Source organism: Bufo bufo, chromosome 1 (assembly GCF_905171765.1).
Source record: "Bufo bufo chromosome 1, aBufBuf1.1, whole genome shotgun sequence".
Lineage (NCBI taxonomy): Eukaryota > Metazoa > Chordata > Amphibia > Anura > Bufonidae > Bufo > Bufo bufo.
Window position 1 is genome coordinate 569331596 of NC_053389.1, and position 25956 is coordinate 569357551.

The window sequence follows — 25956 nt, forward strand, 5'->3', positions numbered from 1 at the left end:
CCCAAGAATATTCCTGAACTGAAACAGTTCTGTAAAGAGGAATGGTGAAGAATTACTCCTGACCGTTGTGCACGTCTGATCTGCAACTACAGAAAATGTTTGGTTGAAGTTATTGCTGCCAAAGGAGGTTCAACCAGTTATTAAATACAAGGGTTCACATACTTTTTCCACATGCACTGTGAATGTTTACATGGTGTGTTCAATAAAGACATGGTAACATTTAATTCTTTGTGTGTTATTAGTTTAAGCAGACTGTGATTGTCTATTGTTATGACTTAGATGAAGATCAGATCATATTTTATGACCAATTTGTGCAGAAATCCATATAATTCCAAAGGGTTCACATACTTCTTCTTGCAACTGTATAATCATATAATTATACTATACAATTATATGATTATATATACTATAATCTCCTGAGGACATTATAGTATATATAATTGCCCCCCTGTAGAGACGCCTTTGCAACACCCCCATCTTTATTCCCAGGGGATCAAACCCCATCTATCCCACTTTAATAGAATGTCTAAAAACTTGATAGAGGAGATTCTCCTCAGTCCTCAACTTAAATGATCTGATTACCTCCTCAGCGCAGCTGTCGCGCTGCGCTCCTGTGCACTCTGGTCGACTGGTCTGGTTCCTCCTAGTCCTGGCTAAGGCTTCCACTTCCGCGAATCTGAAGGTGGCGTGCGTCTGACGTCACGTCAGTGTGCTCTGCGCATCACTGTGATGATTTGGATCGGCATAGTCAGAGTCTTTAGCCTTACGTTTTAAAAGGAAAGGCATCAGCGGTACGTTAATCAGCGGGGGGGTTGCCCCCTCTTGCCCCCCTGTAGCGACGCCTATGCTGTCCACAGACTGTAGTAATATATTGGTAATATGTTGGTCTCGACATCTATTCCATTCAGACCCAAAATTTCAAGAGACACAATGAAAACCTTTAACAATGAAATCTTAAAAATTTCTTCTAAATATCTAAAATGTATGAGCCATTTTTAGCAGTGTGGTAAAGGTCAAGACTTGAAGGGTTACTGTGGACTGTAAATGGTATTTGTCAAATGTATCGACATCTATGGGACATTATTGCATTGTAGTACTTTCACGTAAGACATAAAATACCATTTTGGTACATTGAAACAAGTTCCATAAAGCTCTCTTACATCAGCAAAAAATAAATCATTAGTCCTGTTTTTTTCAATGTCAGTTAATATTCCCACAGTTTATATTTTAATCCACTTTCAGCCTTGTTATCATCACTATGTGTATTGATCCAAACAATAGAAGTGCTCCTGCAGATCCCTTAGGTACCCTTAGGTTTAGCTCAAGAGTATTATTATCAACCCATGAGTGAAGGCTCTGGTATAATTACATGTTTATAGCGTGACTTGGGGTGAGGTTATGACCTGACACTAATAACATAAGTCAACATAAAGTAATAAAACAAGAAGGGCATTCGACTGTTCAAACATTAGAAGCATGCTTATTTGTACTTACTAAAGCATTTGCTGGCTATTGAAAAGCTAGGATTTTATTATACTCCTAAAGCCAAAGAATATATATGTATGTACATGTGTGCAGGCCACCTATATATACAGTGATTTGCTTCTTTAGAACACAGATATCATTAATGCTTTGACAAAATTGGCTAGGCTCGCTCCAGAGCAGTCAGTTGAGTAAGTCCAATAGACAGTTGGCCAACAAACCCTACCACCACCACAAGCACATAGTACCCAGAGGTGCGAAGAAATGGACATCTTAAAATGCCATGTGCACAATCCTTCTGTTGGGGGATGTCAAGCTGGCCCCATGCACATTAGATCAATGACTTCTCCTACCAAAATCTGTCTTTTAGGACTATATTAATCTAAGAATTTACAGACCATGAAATTCCATGGGGTTCCTGGACTGATGGGACTTGATTGGTGTCATTCCTTATCTATTTGGTGGTGAGAACCTGTGCAGAAAGACCTTCCACAGGAGAACTGCATTATAGAGGATTTCCAAGATTTTTTAACTCCTAATCTGTCTTCTGGATAGGTGATCAGTATCTGATCGGTGGGGGTCTGACACCTGGGACCCCCACCGATCAGCTGTTTGAGAAGGCAACAACACTAGCAGTAGCATTGTGGCCTTCTCTCAGCTCACTGAGCACAGTGCCATACATTGTATAGCGGCTGTGCTTGGTACGGCAGCTCAGCCCCATTCACTTCAATGGGGCCGAGCTGCACCTATGTCACACCTGTGACAGGTGTTAGAAGATCTGAAAGACTGACTGCACATGAGTGATCTGACAGCCTCTTTTGGTTTCACTTTGTCTGTGTGTTGCTGGTATGTCCACACCTCCTGTTCAGTAGTGTTGATCGCGAATATTCGAATTGCGAATTTTAATCGCGAATATCGGCACTTCGAGAATTCGTGAATATTTAGAATATTGCAAAATATATTCGCAATCGCGAATATTCGATTTTTTTTAAAATACCAGTTCATGCGAATTTTATGTGAATTTTCGCAATCAAGAAAATAATGCCTGGAGATCATGAATTCGCGAATTCTCGAATATATGGCGAATATTCGCCCAAATATTTGCGAAATATCGCAAATTCAAATATTGCCCCTGCCGCTCATCACTACTGTTCAGGTGTGGATCATGTGACCTTTACCTCTCCCTATTTAGTCTGACTTTTGGTTTTGGAAGAGCTGGAGTGTGGTTCTTGTTGAAGTCCTCAGAAGTTAAGTGTTCCGCTTGTTGTGTTTTTGTATTTCCCCCTCCCCTGGTTGTTTACTAGGCCTCAGCAAGACGCTGGTTCCTTCACCAGGGAAGGAACGGGTTGTCTCTGCCCTGTTATTACCTTTAGGGCATCCGAGGGTCACCAGGGTTTTCCAGGTTCCTGTGTTTGGGCATCTCTACCATCGAGCAGTTAGGGCCAGGAGCAGGGTTTTCTAGGTGGTGACCCTTTTCCATCCCTAGCAGTGAGGCCTAGTGTCTATCCTCTTCCTTCTTGTTGTCTTTTGGTGTTTTCCCCTACTACATCCGTGACAGCCAGGGCCACGAGACCGATTAACGTGAAGTCACATTGCCTAGGCAAAGCTGCGAGAAGGCTGCATTGCTACTGCTACTAGACCCCCACTGATTAGATACCCTTGACCTATCCAGTTACAGTGTCCCATCAGTTAAAAAAAAAAACCTTTAAGGCCTCTTTCACACTTGCGTTGTCCGGATCCGGCGTGTACTCCACTTGCCGGAATTACACGCCGGATCCGGAAAAACGCAAGTGTACTGAAAGCATTTGAAGACGGAACCGTCTTCCAAATGCGTTCAGTGTTACTATGGCACCCAGGACGCTATTAAAGTCCTGGTTTCCATAGTAGTAGTGGGGAGCGGGGGAGCAGCATACTTACCGTCCGTGCGGCTCCCCGGGCGCTCCAGAGTGACGTCAGAGCGCCCCATGCGCATGAATGAAGTGATCCATGTGATCACATGATCCATGCGCTTGGGGCGCCCTGACGTCACTCTGGAGCGCCCGGGGAGCCGCACGGACGGTAAGTATGCTGCTCCCCCGCTCCCCGCTACACTTTACCATGGCTGCCAGGACTTTAGCGTCCCGGCAGCCATGGTAACCACTCTGAAAAAGCTAAATGTCGGCTCCGGCAATGCGCCGAAACGACGTTTAGCTTAAGGCCGGATCCGGATCAATGCCTTTCAATGGGCATTAATTCCGGATCCGGCCTTGCGGCAAGTGTTCCGGATTTTTGGCCGGAGCAAAAAGCGCAGCATGCTGCGGTATTTTCTCCGGCCAAAAAACGTTCCGTTCCGGAACTGAAGACATCCTGATGCATCCTGAACGGATTTCTCTCCATTCAGAATGCATTAGGATAATCCTGATCAGGATTCTTCCGGCATAGAGCCCCGACGACGGAACTCTATGCCGGAAGACAAGAACGCAAGTGTGAAAGAGCCCTTAGGAGGTAGGGGTTTAAAATGTTCCTAAGAGACAAGGAAAGGGGATGGAGGGTGAAACAAACTGCTAACCTGGCAACTCCTGTGATTTGATCCAATACGTATGGACTGCTTAAAGTTGCCTTGACTTTGCTTTTGAGAGACTTGCTTCATAAGAAATTGATGCAGCTGCTATTACAAGGATTTCATTCTGTAATAAGAAAGTACTATAGGAAAGAAGAACGTCTGAGCACAGTGTGAAGAAGCCTGCGGCCCTGAGGTCTGGGTTACATAAGTCTCTGTGTTTCTAGACTGCGGTTAGATTTTACTTTTGACAGGTTCGATTTAATGAAATTCATGCTCCTAGCACCATGGTTACAATAGAAAGTTTTATAGCTGTGACCTTAATAGCCCACTGCAGTATTTCCCAATAAAGTAAGATTAGTGGTGGCTCCATGGCAGCATGAGATAAGGTGAATCAGAGCAGGTAGGATCATACGTGAAGCTGAACCTATACATTTAGAGAGGGAGCAGTTTTCATGGCTCGCGGCTTTCACATTTAAGACTGGTCAGGTGGCAAGAAAGATGCATGTCTTGTGAGCATGGTCTGTGGAGCAGGTCGCAGCACAACAGATACATAGAGGTGATGTGCCATCCTTAATAAACCTGGATCACAGCAGATGAGCGGACACTGATGGTATTTTCTACCGTTGCTCACATTGCCCTAATAGTGGTGTGGTTTGGTTCTGTGATCCATGAAAGTGCTTCTGTTTGCTGTCGTTCTCCTTCAATAGATATGACCTGACCTTTTACTTTATGCAACACAACATGAACTTATTCTTGACCTTTACTACGTTTTTTGTAAGGTTTTATTATCCTTGCACAAATGTACCTGTCCCTTGTTTTTTATTTTTTCAACCCAGGCACTTTTAAACACTTTTTAGGTATCCCATCTTCATGTCACTTCCTCTGTAGACCTCTTTAAAAAAAATAAAACAATGAAAAAATGGCACAAAAATGCAACACACATTAACACACACATTTTTTCAATGGATGTCTGTGGCACAAAACTTTCAGAAAAGGAGCCAAAAAAACACCATAGCCAGAGCCCATAGTCCAACTAGGCTTCACTGGAAAGAGGGCATGGCTTCATTTACTCCATTTAGCACTGGGATTGCACCACAATTGTGCAATAAATTTCTGTCTCAAACTAAGCCAATCAGCAGTTGGCATACAGTTAGACAAAAGCATCTGTCCCTGCACCCCGTTTATCATCCAGCCTGAGCAGGGCCGTCTTTAATATTGATTGGACCCTGGGCAAGAATTTACCTGGGCCCCCTGGATCCCGCCTTCCCACACCTTAGCAGGCAATCACGCCCTCCACCACAACACACACACACACAAAAAAAAATCCACACACCTCGTAGAGTAGTAAACTTTAATAATGATGAGTGGCCACTACAGGTGTTCCTAATGTAAATACTGCCTTTTTTTCTGAAAAGGCAGTGTTTACATTAAAAAGCTTGCAGAGATATGCTATAGACACCAGAACTACTACGTTTAACTGTTGTGGTTCTGGTGACTATAGTATCCCTTAATATAGAGAAGAAAATAAAGAATTAGCACAAAAGTATAAAATAAAATGGCTGTATCATTATTCTAAAAATTAAAAAAATATATAGTATTTTGCAGATTACTTTTTTTTTACAATGTGCAGATAGTACTGTACTACTAACCCCTCCATCCACCCCTACATATAGGGTAATACAGCGCCACATACCTCTTGCATCCAGTGACGTCTCTTTGATGTAGATGTTCTCTTTCCTCATCTTCTCCTTTCAGACCTTCAGACCAGACCAGACCACCATTTTTCAGCCATTTTTCGTCTCTGCAGTTTGACAAACAAAATCTTAGTTTACTACTTTTCCATCATCCCCCCCATAATGTACCAGTATAAAATGCCCCATATATAGTGCCCCAGTAGATGCCCTCAGTGTCCCTCATAATTTGCAAGTCTAAAATACCCCTTCTTAGTGCCCCCCATAGATGAGCCCATAGTACTCCTATTTCCCCTTCCCCATAGTACCCACCATAATGTGCCCCAGTATGAAATACTCTTATACAGATCCCCCCCATATAAAATACCCCTTCTTTGTGGCCTCAGTAGAAGCCCCCATAGTGTTCCTCTCCCCCTTCCGCCATATAAAATACCCCTTTTTTATGGCCTTAGTAGATGCCCCCATAGTGCCACCCAATAATGAGCCAGTAAAAAGTGCCACCAATAATGTGCCATTAAGTGCCCCCATAGATGGCCCCACAGTGCCACCCAATAATGTGCCAGTAACAAGTGCCCCCATAAATGCCCCCCAATCATGTGCCAGTAACAAGTGCCCCCATAGATGCCCCCAATCATGTGCCAGTAACAAGTGCCCCCATAGATGCCCCCCAATCATGTGCCAGTAACACGTGCCCCCATAGATGCCCCCCAATTATGTGCCAGTAACAAGTGCCCCCATAGATGCCCCTCATAATTGTGCTGCCTGCACTGGCCTCTGATAGGAACGGGGAAGGGAGACGCCTCTCCCTCCCCTGCCCCGCCGCAGCACTCCCATCTGTATCGCTGTCCTGAGGACGGCGATACAGATGACTATAGAGATGAGCGCTTCCACAATGGAAGCGCTCATCTCCCTGTGCCCCCGCCCCCCACATCACCAGTGGCCAGCGGGGCTCAAAAGGCAGCTTCCTTGGGCCCCCCAGGAGCGACTGGGCCCGGGGCAGCTGCCCCTTTTGCCCTGCGTTTGCCCTGAGCCTGAGCCCCAGTGATAAATCTGGTGCAGGTCTAGACAGCCTGTCTAAGTTTATGCCACTAGTAAATCTGACCCTTAGTATGTAGAATTTGCTATAGACAATGGGGCACATTTATTAACACACTGGTCTTAATAAACCCCTTAAGCTGGTGGAGTTATATAGAGGCGTCGGCCTATTCATAACTTTGCCGGATCCTCCGTTTGTTCTAAATGTAAGACAGCTTCCTAGCTGTCTTATATTTAGACCTTTTTGTACCCCTAAGGATACTTTCACACTAGCGTTATTCTTTTCCGGTATTGAGTTCCGTCACAGGGGCTCAATACCAGAAAAAAACGCTTCAGTTTCATTCTAATGCATTCTAAATGGAAAGCATTCCGTTCAGTATGCATCAGGATGTCTTCGGTTCAGTCCCTCTTATGGTATTTGGTATTTGCATGCTGCAGTATTTTCTCCGGACAAAATTCTGTAAGACTTGCCGTAATACCGGTTCTGGCATTAATTTCCATTGAAATGTATTAATGCCAGATCCGGTACCAAGTGTTCCGCAGACCTTTAAAAGTGCGAGAAAAAAAATTACCGGATCCATTTTTCCGGATGACACCGGAGAGACGGATCCGGAATTTCAATGCATTTGTCATACGGATCCGCATCCGGATCCGTCTACAAATTATATCCGTTTGTATACGGATTTCTGGACCGGCAGGCAGTTCCGGCAACGGAACTGCCTACCGGATCCTCACAACGCAAGTGTGAAAGCACCCTTAAACAGGCGTAGAAAATGGTAAATGAGAAAGGCCTGTTAGCCCGTCCCCTTCCCCGCCCATCACACTCCCACAATTTTAGACCTGGCGGCTTCCTTAGTGAATAGAAATACTCTTGCTTGCATTCATAGACCAAATAATTTAATTTAGAAAGACTCCTGTACTCCACTTGAGTTTCAGTATAAAGCTTTTATTTTGTGCGGTTCCAGTCAAAGAACGTTTTCGGCTGAAAAGCCTTCTTCAGTATAACTGGAAAGGCATATAAAGTGTCACAATAAATGTACATTATCACAAAACGTGCGCAAAAATTCTTACGATATTTAAAGTATCATAATAGGTATAGAATAGTCATACAGTATACATAGTGTTGCAAATAAGTGCGCAATAGACATACAGCACATGACTTATCGATTAAATGATATACAGAAGAAGAGGACGTGTCGATTGCACATCAAGAGAACGCCGTCTGTCATCTGGGGACCCTGTGGGATCATCTACATCGGAATAGTCTGTGGTGAGTAGGTGGCTTTAGGTCGTAGGCTCATTCTGTGGTGAATCACTTTGGTGTTCCACCGGGTTTAGAGTAGGGCAATAGGTAACAGTAGGTGGAATTAAGGAATGAATATGACATAGCGCATACTATCAAATCTCTAAAATACATATGCTGTGGAGTCAAAAAACATGTTACTTCATCAGGCTAGTTGGAGGTCTAGCTAAGTGCAGAGTCCGGTTTAGCATAGGTTGCAATCAAAACAATAATACAAGATGTTACTTAATACAGGTAGAGAGGCAGTTTAGTTAAGGCAGTTTGGCATGGTCTGTTCTTACCCGGATTGTGGCCGCATATAGTGCAAAGCTGAATAAGGATAAAGTTCCCTCGGTGGGTGGCAGGAATGCTGCTTCTTACGTGGGCTCTATGTCCCTGTTTGGCATGCAGTCCGGGAGGCTGAGGCCTATGTTCCGGATTGCCATAGTGATGATTGTGTCTCCGTTCCCCTTATGAGGAGGCTCGGCTTCGCGGCGTGGTTGTAGGGGCTGACGCACTTCCGGGTAAACCAAGATGGCGCCCGGAGCTCTCCATGAGAGATTGCACATGCGCGCGTCGCGTCTGGGCGGGCGTTGGAGCGGCCGGCTGTTTCTGACCACTGAGTGTGATTGCGCATACGCCGGGGCTCGTTGTTGCTGCCAGTTGCTGTCTAGTAGGGTGGTGGGGAAGCGCTGAGGCTGGGAGCTGGGAGAGTTAAGGGTGCACTATCTGCCATATTTACCTAGAGATGACCACCAGGGGAATGAGCCATAAAAAGGATATGATCTATTCAGTTCTTGTTTGGGAACTTGGATAAGGTTCAGTATCTGCTCTAAAATAGGAATAGAGGTGCCGTTAGTACTGTTTGGTTTAAGGCAAAAGGTAAATACTTGCAGATTAAAGTCTTGCTCACAGTGGTCCATAAGGTAATACATGTGGTTGATTTATACTTAAAACAGTCATATATACAGGAATGTAGTAAACGTACACGTTGCATGTTATATTCACATGACAGCCTGTTGATACCATTGTCACTGTCGCTCATATGTCAAAAGCACCCGATTTTGAATATTTTATAAATGTATATTTACATTTTTTACATATCATCCGCCGGTGGTGTCTGTTTTAGATATGGGTGAATATCATATCTTTTGTGAACCGAGAGAGGGGGGGGGGGGGGGGGGGGGGAACAGTTGCTGTGCTGTAGGAGCTATATGAAGCTTCCTATTTCATAATCCCGGTTGAGTCCATTGGGTTCCAGCGTTTGTAGACGGTGGATCCACATGGCTTCCCTGTTCATGAGGAGGCGTGATAAATCTCTGCCTCTTCTGGGAACTGTTACCTGTTCCACTACCTGAAATCGCAGTTGGGCAATAGTGTGACGTTTAGCTGCGAAATGTGCAGGTATGGGTAGGTGATAGTTTTCACATCGGATGTTAGAGCCCACGTAAGAAGCAGCATTCCTGCCACCCACCGAGGGAACTTTATCCTTATTCAGCTTTGCACTATATGCGGCCACAATCCGGGTAAGAACAGACCATGCCAAACTGCCTTAACTAAACTGCCTCTCTACCTGTATTAAGTAACATCTTGTATTATTGTTTTGATTGCAACCTATGCTAAACCGGACTCTGCACTTAGCTAGACCTCCAACTAGCCTGATGAAGTAACATGTTTTTTGACTCCACAGCATACGTATTTTAGAGATTTGATAGTATGCGCTATGTCATATTCATTCCTTAATTCCACCTACTGTTACCTATTGCCCTACTCTAAACCCGGTGGAACACCAAAGTGATTCACCACAGAATGAGCCTACGACCTAAAGCCACCTACTCACCACAGACTATTCCGATGTAGATGATCCCACAGGGTCCCCAGATGACAGACGGTGTTCTCTTGATGTGCAATCGACACGTCCTCTTCTTCTGTATATCATTTAATCGATAAGTCATGTGCTGTATGTCTATTGCACACTTATTTGCAACACTATGTATACTGTATGACTATTCTATACCTATTATGATACTTTAAATATCGTAAGAATTTTTGCGCACGTTTTGTGATAATGTACATTTATTGTGACACTTTATATGCCTTTCCAGTTATACTGAAGAAGGCTTTTCAGCCGAAAACGTTCTTTGACTGGAACCGCACAAAATAAAAGCTTTATACTGAAACTCAAGTGGAGTACAGGAGTCTTTCTAAATTACATGTATCTGGTTTGGGAACCATCTCCTAACACCCACGCAATCCAATTGGAGAACTACCCAACCTTAAATCGTCATTCATAGACCAAAGCCATCCCATTCTAGTTTTATTTAATTCTGCGAGAATGTAAATTGTAACGAATGCTTTCTTCCAAAAACAGCACCACACCAGTCCATAGTTTGTGTGTGGTATTGCAGCTGAGCTCTTTGAAGTGAATAGGGCCGAGTTGCAATACCACACACAACCTCTAGACATGTGTGGTGCTGTTTTTGGAAGAAAACAGGCATATTTTTCTTATCCTGAACAATCCCAAAAATGCTAAACATGATATATGCTGATGCGGCTCATTACCAATATGCAGCTTTCACCACATTTACTGTTGACTGTAACAATTATTTATAGGCTTTTCTCTGGATAATTTCCCTTTCCTTTCAGACCATCTTGTGACACAGAGGGGAGAATTCAACAACTTTAATTAAAATGTCATCAATACACGTTGATTGGTGTGAAGTAATTATGACTTGAATGGCATTTTTATTAAATTTCAGTAGGCTAAGGGTCAAAAATAATTGACAAATACAAACAAAATCACAGTGGTTTCAAAGGACACATCTATTAAGAAAGCTAGTCAATGTAGCGGGCCGGCTTTAAAATCAATAGAAACTGTAAACTTGTAATGACCGACGACACGCACAGGGAGGAAAACAGGGAAAGCCCTGCCCAAGGGAGAGGGAAAGGTGGTGACCCCTAACTCACCTTGCGGCTGGCACCTGACTGCCCTGACGTCCCTAGACGGGTTCCTCACCCGTGCGGCGATCGCGTGCCTAAACCCTGGCTTTCCCTAATATGAGCCCTGGATAGTGAACAGGCCGGTGGGATCGCTAGTCCACACCACTATCACTAAGAGGGAAACACCAGGGAGAGGACAGACAAAACATACAAACACATACACCCAGGTGGGCGACCACAATAAACCAAAAAGGTCCAACAGGGATCTGGAGGGTAGCGTACTGGACCAACTACCAGCGAACGCAGCAACACAGCTCCAGAAGGTCAGAATAGATGTCCAGGCAGGAAGCTCTATCTCTGGCAACCAGAGAAGTGTGAGAGAGAAATATAAGGAGGTCTGGGAGTGCTGGACAAGGAACAGCTGAGGAGAAGGAGCTACGGATCTCTGAGTGAGCCAAAAGGGTTTGCTAAGCAAACCCAGAAAGCTACCATAAGGAAAACAGCCCTATCTTAAATAGAGCGTGCAGCCAACCGCTGCGACTTCCTGACCCCGGGTATAACGGAGTCAGGCGTGGTCCTCGACACCCTCGTGACAGTACCCCCCTCTCTACGAGGGGCCTCCGGACACTCAGGACCAGGTCTCCCAGGATGAGAGGCATGAAAAACCCGAACTAACCTGTCGGCGTTTACCTCAGACGCAGGAACCCACATTCTTTCCTCGGGACCGTAACCTCTCCAATGCACCAGATATTGAAGAGAGCGACGGACCCGACGAGAATTAACAATTTTGGATATCTGAAATTCTAGGTTACCATCCACGACAACAGGAGGGGGTGGCAGCGGTGATGGTTCTAGAGGTGGAACATATTTTTTGAGTAACGACTTATGAAAAACATTATGAATTTTAAAAGTCTGAGGTAACTCCAGGCGAAAAGCCACGGGGTTGATGATGGCTACAATTTTGTAAGGGCCAATAAACCTAGGACCCAGTTTCTAAGAGGGAACCTTCAATTTAATATTCCTAGTAGACAACCACACATAGTCATTCACTCCTAGGTCCAGACCTGGCGACCGTCTCTTATCAGCCATGCATTTGTATTTACCTCCCATATTTTTCAAGTTAGCTTGCACCTTCTGCCATACCGATGAAAGAGATGACGAAAACCGTTCCTCTTCGGGAACCCCAGAAGACCCCCCCTCTTTGAAAGTACAGAATTGGGGATGAAAACCATATGCACCAAGAAATGGTGACTTGCCAGTGGATTCCTGACGACGATTATTTATGGCAAACTCAGCTAACGGTAAATATGATGACCACAACTCTTGGTTTTCAGACACAAAACATCTTAGATATGTCTCAAGGTTTTGGTTGGTACGCTCAGTCTCTCCATTCGACTGAGGATGGAAAGCAGAGGAAAAGGACAAGTGTACCCCCAAACGAGAACAAAAAGCTTTCCAAAATTTAGAAATAAACTGGGTACCCCGATCCGAAACAACATCGGAGGGGACCCCGTGAAGCTTCACGATTTCACTGACGAATACCTGAGCAAGAGTCTTAGCATTAGGTAGTGCGGGTAACGCAATGAAGTGTACCATTTTGCTAAACCTGTCCACTACTACCAAAATAACTGTTTTACCCGCAGACAAAGGTAAGTCAGTGATAAAATCCATTGACAGATGTGTCCACGGTCTATTGGGAATGACGAGTGGTAATAGAGACCCTGCAGGACGTGTATGTGAAACTTTTGCGCGCGCACAGGTAGAACAAGAAGACACAAAATCCAATACATCCTGACGCAACCTTGGCCACCAAAAACGACGACACAATAGTTCCAAGGTTGCTTTACTACCCGGGTGCCCAGCAAGTGCCGAATTATGATGTTCCTTTAATAATTCGAAACGTAAGTTCAACGGTACAAACAATTTCTCTGAGGGGCAAGAGACCGGGGCGTCCCCCTGGGCCTCTAACACCTTCCCCTCCAAAACAGAGTGTACCGCAGAAACAACCACTCCTCTTTGAAGAATGGGTACCGGATCACTCACATTACCCCCTCCAGGGAAACAACGAGATAGTGCATCAGCCTTGGTGTTCTTTGCCCCAGGACGATAGGTAATCACAAAGTTAAACCTGGTAAAAAATAGCGACCACCTAGCCTGTCTAGGGGTGAGACGCTTAGCTGATTCGAGGTACAGAAGATTTTTGTGGTCCGTAATTACAGTGACGGGGTGGACTGCCCCCTCTAAGAAATGACGCCACTCCTCAAACGCAAGTTTAATAGCTAATAGTTCCCTATTGCCAATATCGTAGTTCTTTTCTGCTGCAGATAGTTTTTTAGAAAAGAAAGCACAAGGACGCCATTTGCCAGGAGACGGACCCTGAGACAGCACCGCCCCCACTCCCACCTCTGACGCATCGACTTCAACAATAAAAGGCTGAGAGACATCAGGTTGGACCAGTACAGGTGCTGAGGTAAACCTCTCTTTTAGAGAGGAAAAAGCAACTTTAGCGGCGTCAGACCATTTAGAAAAATCAGTCCCCTTCCTAGTCATGTCAGTAAGCGGTTTTACAATAAGTGAATAATTTTTAATGAATTTCCTATAGAAATTCGCGAAGCCCAAGAACCGTTGTAGTGCTTTGAGGTTCTCAGGAAGATCCCAATCTAAAATTGCCTGGACCTTCCTAGGATCCATACGGAAACCTGACGCAGATAAAAAATAACCCAGGAATTGTATCTCCTGAACGGCAAAGACACATTTTTCAATTTTAGCATATAATTCATTCGTCCGTAGGACCTGCAGTACTTGTCTGACATGCACCTCATGTGTTTTCAGATCGGACGAATAAATTAAAATATCATCTAGGTATATTACCACAAACCTGCCGATTAGATGACTAAAAATGTCATTAACGAAATGTTGAAAGACGGCAGGAGCATTGGTCAGACCGAAAGGCATAACTAGATTTTCATAATGCCCCTCAGGGGTGTTAAACGCTGTCTTCCACTCATCCCCCTCCTTAATACGAATCAGATTGTAGGCACCCCTAAGATCAAGTTTGGAGAACCACCTAGCACCCGCAATCTGATTAAACAGGTCAGGAATGAGAGGAAGAGGGTATGGGTCTCGGATGGTTATCTGATTTAATTCGCGAAAATCTAAGCAAGGACGCAGGCCCCCATCTTTCTTTTTAACGAAGAAAAACCCTGCAGCCACGGGTGAAGAAGAGGGTCTGATGTGTCCCTTAGCCAAGCTCTCGGAGATATAATCTTTCATGGCTTGTCTCTCTGGACCCGAAAGATTATATAACCTGGTCTTGGGTAATTTTGCGCCGGGAATAAGGTTAACCGGGCAATCATAAGGACGATGAGGTGGTAACTTCTGACAACCCTTTTCAGAAAAAACATCCTCAAAGTCCGAAATAAATGTAGGTAGGGTAGTTATGGAGGCGACTAAGCAATTGCTATTTAAGCAATTTTCTCTGCACTGCTCACTCCACTCCAATATCTCCCTGGCCTGCCAATCCACCACTGGATTGTGCGCTACCAACCAGGGAAGACCCAGCACTACCGGAGTGGGAAGCCCCTCCAGAACATAACCTGAAAGCATCTCGTTATGGTGGTCCCCTACCCGAAGGTGTAAATTATGAACCATGTGCGTGAGGTTTCTCTGAGACAGGGGAGCAGAATCAATAGCGAATATGGGAATGGGTCTCTGTAAAGTACAGAGAGACAAACCCAAAGTGCGGGCAAAATGGGCATCTATCAAATTTACCCCTGCTCCACTGTCTAGAAAGAAAGAAATAGTCTCCGTCTTATCACCAAAAATAATAACCGCTGGCAACACAAATTGCGATGTACGTATGGAGGAAACGTATACCCCCCGGCTGACATCCTCCACACAGCCTGGGGTTAGTAGTTTTTCCGACGGTCTTTTGTTTCTGAGGAAAGAAGGACAGACATTAATGAAATGACCCCTCTCCCCACAAAAAAAACAAACCCCACGCCTACGGCGAGCCTCAGGAGGACGGACCTGACGAGTAGTTCCTCCTAGCTGCATAGGCTCGTCTAAGTCCGTACAGACTAACTGCTGCTTGGGAGGGGTTACCAATTGCTCCGGTTTTTTCAACCTGACCCTAAGGCGTCTATCTATTCGGATAGAAAGGGACATAACCGCATCAAGGGAAAAGGGGGTCTCATATAATGCAAGCGCATCCTTAACCCTTTCGGATAACCCAGAGCAGAACTGACTCCTGAGAGCCGGGTCGTTCCATTGGGTATCCGTAGCCCACCTACGGAATTCAGAGCAATACTCCTCTACCGGCCGCTCTCCTTGTAAGAGTCTCCGTAATCTTGATTCAGCCAGGGCGACTCGGTCAGGGTCATCATATATGAGACCCAAGGCCCCAAAAAACTCATCCACTGACCGAAGAGCCTGGGAATCCCTGCAGCAGGGAAATAACAGCCCCCACCCGCTGATCTTCATTACCAGAGGAGTAAGGGCGCAGTTTAAAATATAACTTACAGGCCTCACGGAATGTCAAAAACTTGTCCCTTCCCCCAGAAAATCTGTCAGGGAGGGGGACCTTGGGTTTCGCAACAACCTGGTTACCAGTAGCAACCGCTGGGCTTGCAGTCAGTTGTAATTGCTGCTGTTGCTGGAGGACCGACGCCTTCAATCCTACCACCTCCAAAGACAGGCCATGAAATTGTTTGGACAGAGCAGCAATTTGATCCATACTGGATTCTAAGTAGGTAAAAAAAAAAAATTTTTTTTTTTTTTTTTTTTTTTTTTTTACCTACACAAAATAATGGCCAGAGATAATGTAATGACCGACGACACGCACAGGGAGGAAAACAGGGAAATCCCTGCCCAAGGGAGAGGGAAAGGTGGTGACCCCTAACTCACCTTGTGGCTGGCACCTGACTGCCCTGACGTCCCTAGACGGGTTCCTCACCCGTGCGGCGATCGCGTGCCTAAACCCTGGCTATCCCTAATATGAGCCCTGGATAGTGAACAGGCCGGTGGGATCGCTAGTCCACACCACTATCACTAAGAGGGAAACACCAGGGAGAGGACAGACAAAACATACAAACACATACACCCAGGTGGGCGACCACAATAAACCAAAAAGGTCCAACAGGGATCAGGAGGGTAGTGTACTGGACCAACTACCAGCGAACGCAGCAACACAGCTCCAGAAGGTCAGAATAGATGTCCAGGCAGGAAGCTCTATCTCTGGCAACCAGAGAAGTGTGAGAGAGAAATATAAGGAGGTCTGGGAGTGCTGGACAAGGAACAGCTGAGGAGAAGGAGCTACGGATCCCTGAGTGAGCCAAAAGGGTTTGCTAAGCAAACCCAGAAAGCTACCATAAGGAAAACAGCCCTATCTTAAATAGAGCGTGCAGCCAACCGCTGCGACTTCCTGACCCCGGGTATAACGGAGTCAGGCGTGGTCCTCGACACCCTCGTGACAAAACTGCAGCATAACTTTACAGCGGTGGTTAACTGGTTTTCACAGGTCTGAGCATTTTCGTCAAAATCCAAGTGACTTACGGTACAATACATACAGCAGGTGCTCCTTTGGGTGTAGGATGAGATTATGTGTGCCAAAAAGTTATAACAACCAATTGAAAAAGACACACATATACAAATATAACACAAATATTTTATTGAATAATAAATATAACAACAAACCATAGACAATAATAAAATGAGTAGCAGCAGTGCAGACAAGCGCTGCGCTGCTGTTGAATAAGAAAAAAATTATACTATAACATATTACCTAGAGTTGATAGGAGGCACAGATGGAACAAACCCAGGTCTGGCAGAGAGCGCACCCCGACGCACGTTTCGCTCCTCCGCTGCTGCTACTTATTTTATTATTGTCTATGGTTTGTTGTTATATTTATTATTCAATAAAATATTTGTGTTATAATCGTATATGTGTGTCTTTTTCAATTGGTTGTGTTATACCTTTTATATATATCCAACTAAATTGAATAATAGACAGCTGGGGAAAGACACATGTGTGGCCACACATGGAAGTGAAGCGCGTGCGTTCCACAGTGGAGCGCACTGCGTCACTTCCTGTTCAGAAAAAGACGGAAGAAACCCAGTATATCACAAAGGATGGATTATTACAAATGAGGTTGCCGATTTTTAAACATGAGAGAGAAAAAGAAACCATGTAGATACACCTGTAAAGTGTAAAAGTAGCGGACATCAACAGTGGTAAAGGAGGAAATGTCTAATACGAAGATGGAACGCATAAGGCCGATCATGTGACTAGTTGGAACGCATACATATGAAAACCAGAAATATCGGCCTTGCAGCCGCCGCTCAAACAATACACACACAGTAGCCATAGTATAGGTGTATATACAATGAATGAATCAGATAAATAAATAAATAAATAACCTTAGAAAACAGACATTATTGAATAAATTAATAAATATTAACCAAACAATTATAATATAGATAAATAACAAATAGGAATAAAAGTGAAAAAGCGTGAAGGGTGTATATAAAAAAAATGCAAAAAAGTGAATAATACATAATTGAGTGCTAAAAAATATTAAAAAAATAATAAATAAATATATAAAATGAGACATGTGAATGTGACAAATGGTGATAAAAAAATGTGACACTATAAATTATTATAAATAAAAAATAAAAAAATATATTTAAATAAATAAAAATTAGTAATGTATAATTATAGTTGATTTATGATAAACTAATTATAACTAATAGGATGAAAAAAAGTGCATCAAAAATTGTAAAAAGCAAAAAATTGAAAAATAATAAAGAATAGATAATGAATATATACAGTACAGACTAAAAGTTTGGACACACCTTCTCATTCAAAGAGTTTTCTTTATTTTCATGACTATGAAGGCATCAAAACTATGTATTAACACATGTGGAATTATATACATAACAAACAAGTGTGAAACAACTGAAAATATGTCATATTCTATATTCTTCAAAGTAGCCACTTTTTGCTTTGATTACTGCTTTGCACTCTTGGCATTCTCTTGATGAGCTTCAAGAGGTAGTCCCCTGAAATGGTCTTCCAACAGTCTTGAAGGAGTTCCCAGAGATGCTTAGCACTTGTTGGCCCTTTTGCCTTCACTCTGCGGTCCAGCTCACCCCAAACCATCTCGATTGGGTTCAGGTCCGGTGACTGTGGAGGCCAGGTCATCTGGCGCAGCACCCCATCACTCTCCTTCATGGTCAAATAGCCCTTAATTTCAAAGTTTTCCCAATTTTTTGGCTGACTGACTGACCTTCATTTCTTAAAGTAATGATGGCCACTCGTTTTTCTTTACTTAGCTGCTTTTTTCTTGCCATAATACAAATTCTAACAGTCTATTCAGTAGGACTATCAGCTGTGTATCCACCTGACTTCTCCTCAACGCAACTGATGGTCCCAACCCCATTTATAAGGCAAGAAATCCCACTTATTAAACCTGACAGGGCACACCTGTGAAGTGAAAACCATTTCAGGGGACTACCTCTTGAAGCTCATCAAGAGAATGCCAAGAGTGTGCAAAGCAGTAATCAAAGCAAAAGGTGGCTACTTTGAAGAACCTAGAATATGACATATTTTCAGTTGTTTCACACTTGTTTGTTATGTATATAATTCCACATGTGTTAATTCATAGTTTTGATGCCTTCAGTGTGAATCTCCAATTTTCATAGTCATAAAAATAAAGAAAACTCTTTGAATGAGAAGGTGTGTCCAAACTTTTGGTCTGTACTGTATATATATATATATATATATATATATATAAATAATTAATAAAACAAGCTTGACTATCTTATCGATGCCTCTGTGTATGAACTCGTCCCAAAACGTATCTCAAAGTCAGAAATCCAGTCAAATATAAGAAATGCCACACCTAACAAATAACAGAAAAAACCTAATTAAAACCAAGAATAAAAACCGTATATAGAATCATATATGCAGGCGAACGTCTGCATATTAATCATACCCCCAGTACGATAAAAAACCTAAAAGCTAGAGTGTACACAAAAACACAATGATGTCAACAAAATCAAACGGTAGCACATTAAGTATCATATATAGCGGAAAACACTTACAGAAATGGAGCAAAACTTAGACCCTCATTTAGACCATAGGGGGTAACAGTATTTAACTCAAAAATCCATTTGGCTTCACGTTGAGCTAGAAGACATTTCCAATTCCCTCCCCTACTGCCTATAAAAATCCTGTCTATCCCTCTTACCTCCAAAAGGGAACCATCACATAATTACGTGAAGCAATTATTCCAGTCCTTCTGACCATTTGCAGCAATGATTGTCCAGAGTAAATGCCTAAAACTGTGTAGCATGGCTGGTCATCCTCCAATTTATGCTACTGTACTATATTACTAGGGTAATTGATAGTCTGAAATTAAATAGTCCATAGCAAGACCTCCTGCTCATAACTGTATCCAATTTGGGGTCCACAGATCATGGATCCACAAAATACGCATGCAGCCTGTGTGCATCCCGCAATTTTCACAGGACCCACTGTTAAAAAGCCTATTCTTGTCCTCAAAAGGGACAAGAATGGGACAAGTTCTGTAAGTGGCAGCCTGGCCACACAGATGCGGGTGGGACACAGATGATATTCGTGTACTGTCCATTTTTTTTTTGCGGTCTCATACATTAATGGGTCCGTGCTCGATCCACAAATAATCTGAATCAGACACGATCCAAAAATACGGTCATGTGCATAAGGCCTTAGTGCAATACAATTTTACTGTCTAAGGCTACTTTCACACTTGCGACAGAGTGATCCGGCAAGCAGTTCTGTCGCTGGATCAGGCAATCTGCATGCAAACGGACAGCATTTGTAGACTGATCCGCATGCGGATCCGTCTCACAAATGCAATGCAAGAACGGATCCGTCTCACCGGATGTCATCCGGAGAAATGGATCAGTTATATATTTTTTTCACATTTTTACCGGTCTGCGCATGCAATGCATTAGGATAAAACTGATCAGTTCTTTTCCGGTATAGAGCCCCTAGGACGGAACTCAATGCCGGAAAAACGCCAGTGTGAAAGTACCCTAACTTATAGTGGTAACATAAAATGGTAAACCTGCAATGTGTAATTGTACCTTAAGTGAATTTGCACTGTTTAACACTATGTTGTTTTAGGTCCACAACTCTTAAATACATAAATATAGATTTAAAACTAAATTCTGGTTATCTGTAGCTGCCGCTAGGGGGAGCTTACTGCATACTGTGCTGAGTGCAAAGTATAAACAGGAAACACTTTAATAATGATGAATTTTTGTATTTGTAGATTGTATGCAAAGTGTATGCGAGTGACAATTGGGATGGTCCTCATATGGGTGGTGGGAACAGGCACTTTTACTTCACTGAATAATATTCTGCATTATTAAAGAGATTCCAGGAACAAGGGGTTTGATATATTTTTTTAAATAGGCAAAAAATGGGTTAAAAATAATAAATAATGATTACTCACAGCACCGATCCCCTGCCACAGCCATTCCAACACTGATCTGCTCCCTGCTGCTCTACTGGCTTGACAGACAGCGCCTAGCTGGAGCTGCCCACTCAGTTACTGGCTGAATTACCGGCAGAGCAGTGTCAGAATGGCAGCGCTGGGGGTTCAGTCAGGTAAGTTCTTTTCATTTTTAACTAATTCTCCCCATTTCTAAATATAATTTCTACCCTCAGAAAACCCCTTTAACTAATTTAGTAAGTTATATTATGTTGCTTGGACAAGCCAAAATTGCTGATCGATGGGGATCTGACCATTGGGACCTTCACCGATCTCTTGAAAGAAGAGATATGGACAGAGTGATTTTTTCCCGTCAGCAGTGCTGGTCCTTAACATTTATCAATGTGTCATAAATGAAAAGCCAACCTAAGAATGCCCTGAAACTGTCTCGTCAAACAAGTAAGACGTTTTGACCTTGCTAATCACATGGATTTTTGGCTTTAAAAATGGGCATTTCATGGGTAAGGTGGGGGGTGCGCTTAGTTACAAAATCAAAATACAGTAACTACATCAGAAGCTCCCCACGTTGACATGGGCCATCAAGTCTTGCTGGAATCCAAGTTCAATCCATAACCAAATGATTTATCCACAGCTTATGACCCAATAAAACCACACTCTCCAGTAATATTCCATTAGGAGGTTACAGCATGGGAGATAGTTTGTCCCCCTGCCTTGTCCATGTAAACACAATAGGGAAGGCATGGTTAGTAAGGAGGCATGGTTTTACCTATGTAGTTTAGGCTATAATGTGTGATGTATGTGTGCTGTCCTATATAGACTCCATCTCAGTAAGAGTCAGAATAGCATCTGTCCAGCATCGTGTTACAGACAGTGGATGTGGATTCACTGTGCCAAAATACAGTTTGACTTTGGGCTGACACAGCTTCAAATTCCTCAGTCTTAAACAAGTGAATAGACCCAAAAGAGGAGGAGATTGAAGGAAAAGACTTTTTTCCACAGAAGTTGCTTGGATCCAACAAGTGAATACAAACATGTCCATATGGGATGAATCTTCAAAATGATTCACTGTATATTTCTTAAAATGAACTCGGTGTACAGTATATTTATCCTGTAGATAGTGACACGTTGTCATAATTGTCAAACCTCTTTAGGCTACTTTCACACTAGCGTTGTTTTAATCCGGCGTTCAATTCCGACACCGGAACTGCCCGCCGGAACCGGAAGAACGTGTGAAAACGGATTACATTTGAATCCTGATCAGGATTTTGATCACAATGAAAAAATGCATTGGGAAAAACGGATCCGCCATTTAGGGACTTTAACTTTTTTTTCACATTTCTCGGGTTTAACATGCAAAAGCCGGATCCGTTTTGACTGAACACACAGTGCCAGATCCGGTGTTAATGCAAGTCAATGGGAAAAAGGCCTGATCCGGCGTTCAGTCAAAGTGTTCAGGCTTTTTGGCCGGAGGTAAAAATACTGCATGCTACGTTTTTCTGAAAAGCCTGATCAGTCAAAAAGACTGAACTGAAGACATCCTGATGCATCCTGAAGGACTGACTCTCCATTCAGAATGCATGGGGATAAAACTGATCAGTTCTTTTCCGGATTTGAGTCCCTAGGACGGAACTCAGCGCCGGAAAAGAAAAACGCTAGTGTGAAAGTACCCTTAACTGTATTGGTTAGCTTTCCTGGCTAACTGGTGATGGCCTATTGCCCTCAACATGGCACCTCAACATAAGACCTCACGCATGTTCATACTAAAATTCTTATTGACTGGCAGTGCCTGGTCTTCCTTAGCCATGGAGCCATTTCTTAGAAGTTCACACCTCTCCTAGAGAGATCTCCTTCCTTAGTGGCTCCTAATAAGCCTAATTAACCAGATTGAAACCATGAGTGGATTAATGTCGGGTTTACACGGCCCAGTTGTTGGATAGATTATTGGAAAGATGCAGCCAATCACCTGATGAACTACTGAAACGGCTGTTTGTTGGGTGAAAAAGTAATTCATGCAAGAAAGTAAATTATCATTCCCGGGCAGATCGTGTTCTATCTAAGCAGTGCTCTACTGCCCAGAAACAATGCAACTACAGTGCCTTGCAAAAGTATTCACCTCCCTTGACTTGTTTCGTGTTTTGGTGCCTTACAACCTGGAATTAACATGGATTGTTTGAGGATTTGCATCATTTAATTTACAGAACATGCCCACAACTTTGAAAAAGTCATTGTGCATAACTATTCACCCCCCTAAAGTCAATACTTTGTAGAGCCACCTTTTGCGGCAATCACAGCTCCAAGTCACTTTGGATAAGTCTCTATGAGCTTGCCACATCTTACCACTGGGATTTTTGCCCATTCCTCCTTGCAAAATTGCTCCAGCTCCTTCAAGTTGGATGGTTTGTCCTTGTAAACAGCAATCTTTAAGTCTGACCACAGATTTTCTATTGGATTGAGATCTGGGCTTTGACTAGGCCATTCCAACACATTTACATGTTTCCCCTTAAACCACTCAAGAGTTGCTTTAGCAGTGTGTGTGGGGTCATTGTCCTGCTGGAAGGTGAACCTCTGTCCTAGCCTCAAATCACGCACAGAGTGGTACAGGTTTTGCTTAAGAATATCCCTGTATTTAGCACCATCCATCTTTCCCTCAACTCTGACCAGTTTCCCAGTCCCGGCTGCTGAAAAACATCCCCACAGCATGATGCTGCCACCACCATGTCTCACTGTGGGGATGGTGTTCTTTGGATGATGTGATGTGTTGGGTGATGTGTTGAACTTTTTCATGATGGCCGAAAAGTTTCATTTTAGTCTCATCAGACCAAAGCATTTTGGGAGTCTCCCACATGCCTTCTCGCAAACTTACAATGTGCCTTTTAGTTTTTTGCTGAAAGTAATGGCTTTCTTCTGGCCACTCTGCCATAAAGCCCAACTCTATGGAGAGTACGGCGTATTGCCGTCCTATGTACAAATACTCCAGTCTCTGCTGTGGAACTCTGCAGCTCCTCCAGGGTTACCTTAGGTCTCTGTGCTGCCTCTCTGATCAATGCCCTTCTTGCCCGATCCATGAGTTTTGGTGGGAGGCCGTCTCTTGGCAGATTTGCTGTTGTGCCATGTTCTTTCCATTTAGTTATGATAGATTTGATAGTGCTCCTGGAGATCATCAAACATTTGTATATTTTTTTATAATCTAACCCTGACTTATACTTCTCAACAACATTGTCCTATGCTTGTTTGGAGAGTTCCTTGGTCTTCATGGCAGTGTTTGGTTAGTGATGCCTCTTGCTTAGGTGTTGCAGCCTCTGGGGCCTTTCAAAAAGATGTGTATATGTAATGACAGATCATGTGACACTTAGATTGCACACAGGTGGACATAATTTCACTAATTATGTGACTTCTGAACATAATTGGTTGCACCAGAGCTTTTTAATGGGCTTCCTAACAAAGGGGGTGAATACATACGCACATGCCAATTTTCTGTTTTCTATTTCTAAACATTAGTTTTATTTATATATTTTTCTCATTTCACTTCACCAACTTAGACTATTGTGTTCTGATTCATCACATAAAATTCAGATTCACAAAACATTGAACTTAAGGCTGTATTGTAACAAAACACGAAAAAAGTCAAGGGGAGTGAATTAATTTGCAAGGCACTGTATATGAGGACGAGGGATTGCAGAAGTGACCGCTCATTCTCATCCTCATCCTGTGGAGGTAATCGATGCATGTAAATACAGTGCTTCACCTTCACTGAACGAGCTTCCTTCCCAATATTCTGCTGCTCTTCAGCTTGTTTAAACCCACCCTAAGGCTCCATTCAGACGTCCGTAGAATGGGTCCGCATCCGTTCCGCAATTATCCAGAACGGGTGCGGACCCATTCATTCTCTATGGGGCCGGAAGAGATGCGGAGAGCACACCATGTGCTCTCCACATTTCCGGAGCGCGCCCCAGATCTTCCGGTCCGCAGCTCCGCAAGAAAATAGAGCATGTCCTATTCTTGTCCGCAATTGCGGACAAGAATAGGCATTTCTTTGGGGGTGCCGGCCGGGTGTATTGCGGATCCGCAGTGCACTACGGACGTCTGAATGGCATCAGGCCGGCGCATACGCACTTCGCTCAACGAAGCCGCTGCCAGGAGTCCACATGGGCGCATCAGGCTGAGCCTAGTGCGCACTCGCGGGATCTGGCAGAGGGATGGGAGGATTGCGGAGGCGGCGCTGAGGTGAGGAAGGCGGCACTGTAGACAGGGAGGGCGGCGATTAAGATAGGGAAGGCGGCGCTGGGCACTAGACGGTGATGGGTGCGGCCGGGCACCCTGTATTAACGGACGTCCCCTTGGGCACCTTAGATAGGTGATTGACAGGTTATAAAAACCTGTTTTTTGGGCAAATAGAGCCACAAGCAGGTTTAATAAGGCCAGCTTAGGGGGGAAGATCTCATGACAGAATCCCTTTAAGTATGCTAGAACGACATTTTTATTTTTTTATGTTACTGTATTTTGAAATATTGTGTAATATGTATGTGTTAGTGTTGGACCTAGATTTGCAGAACAAGTAGGAACAATTGCTTGCAGATTTTCATGGATTGCACACCTAAAGGAAGTGAGAGGTAAATTTAAAGTTTACTGAGGAAGAAGCCATTAAATCTCTAGAGTATAACATATAATGCAGAGCAGTGCCAGATGGCAATTATATCTGGAATACAGGTTCATAGACCAGAGAGGGGAAGTATCTTTCCACTAGGTGTTCAAAGCTCCAGTCCAGGAGGTTATTTCACTGGAGTTTCTTTAAGAATGGCAGAAAGCTGCTTGGCTAGTAGTCCCCTTCCTCTAGTGCAGAGTTTACAGTCCTGATAACTAGGTAACCTAATGGCATCAGTACTACTCTTTAGTTTTGTAAAAATCAGAGGTTTGAGCAGCTCTCACCTGCCAGGGATTCCACTGGTATAGCACGGACCGGCTCCTTCACCCGAAGTAGGAGAAATATAAGTATGAAGAAAATGAATTGGATGGTCCAGCTTGTATTCGTGGTAATCCAAAAGCTTTATTCAGTATTCAATAAAATCCAGGTACAGGAGTGCAGGTCTACATGTTTCGGGCACAATACAATCTTAGCCCTTACTCATGACAATTTCCAGTACACTGAAAGAGGTTTTTATAGAGAGGAGGGAGGGACTGACTTCCTCACCTGAGGTAATCAGGCTGAGGTTCAGCCACTCCCGTCCACAAATCAACACTTGATTAAAAACATACCATAAATTTATGTGGTTCATAAAAACATATATTCAGAGAAATAACAATGACATATTCAGAGAAATAGTAATAAAGGAGCGGAATGAGGAAAATAAGAAAGGGAAGAATAATGTATGATCGATAAATTGAGGATCAATATTGTAGGATGAGGTCAAGTTTTTTGTTGAGACCATGGGGTTGGCGACTTTCTAACTGGAAAATCCAGTAAGATTCTCTATTTAAAAGTTTGCG